This window comes from Mesitornis unicolor, unplaced genomic scaffold (genome assembly GCF_000695765.1).
Source record: "Mesitornis unicolor isolate BGI_N332 unplaced genomic scaffold, ASM69576v1 scaffold34479, whole genome shotgun sequence".
Classification (NCBI taxonomy): Eukaryota; Metazoa; Chordata; class Aves; order Mesitornithiformes; family Mesitornithidae; genus Mesitornis; species Mesitornis unicolor.
In genome coordinates, this window is record NW_010205814.1 from 837 (window position 1) to 1600 (window position 764).

At 64.9% G+C, this 764-nt stretch overlaps 1 protein-coding gene across 1 annotated transcript in view; it reads left to right on the plus strand.

The window, feature by feature from the left end:
* The window catches only part of LOC104546214 (poly(rC)-binding protein 2), a gene marked incomplete at both ends in the record, with an annotated part of 3953 nt that overhangs the window by 322 nt on the left and 2867 nt on the right, over positions 1–764 (plus strand). The window lies entirely within an intron of this gene.

Consider the following 764-nt stretch of genomic DNA (forward strand, 5'->3'; position numbering starts at 1 on the left):
CTTTTTCCTGCCCGCCCCCCCCCCTTCTTTCTGACGCTTCCCTCCTCTATATTTTGGTTTTTTTCCAACCCACTTCTCCCCAGCTTGGCATTTCATTTCCCTTGCCCCCAACCCCCACTCCAGTGCCTCCCCTTTTCCTCTTCAATTTGGCTCTCTCGAGAGCAACCAAGCCCCCCCGTGGGGTTGCACCTCTCCCGGGGCAGGGGGACAACCGCCAGCGGTCGCGGGTGGCAATTTTTGGGGAAAGGGGTGTGGGGGAGTGTGTGGATTTGATCTGGCCCGGCCCAGCACATTCGGGGAGAGGAGGGACAGTCCCGGCAGCGGCCACCACCATCCTCTGGCACCCATGCTCATCCCGTAGGCTCGTCGCAGGGTTCGGCGGAGGGGCCGAGCTCCGCTCCTGGCCCCATTTAGAGCAGCGAGGAGGAGGGGGGGAGGGTTTTGACGCGCCAGGCCAGGGAGCAGAGGGGTTAGGATGGAGCTGGGCTAGGAGAGAGCTACTCCAGGGCTGAAGCGAACCGGGCTGCGTCCCCGTGTCCCCTCACAGCACCCCTGTCCCCTTCCAAATCTCCCCACGCACTGCGGGGCAAGCGCCTCCTGTCTCCTGCTCCTCTCTGCTTCTCTCCCCGAGCTCCTTTTTGACCGAAGGGTGGGCGCAGCCTCCCCACCCCAAACCCACCTCGACCCGGCGCCTTCCTCCTCTGGGCGCAGAGGGGACCAAAGAGTGGGGAGGTGGGGGGGGGAACCCGGCGCCATCGGCTGGG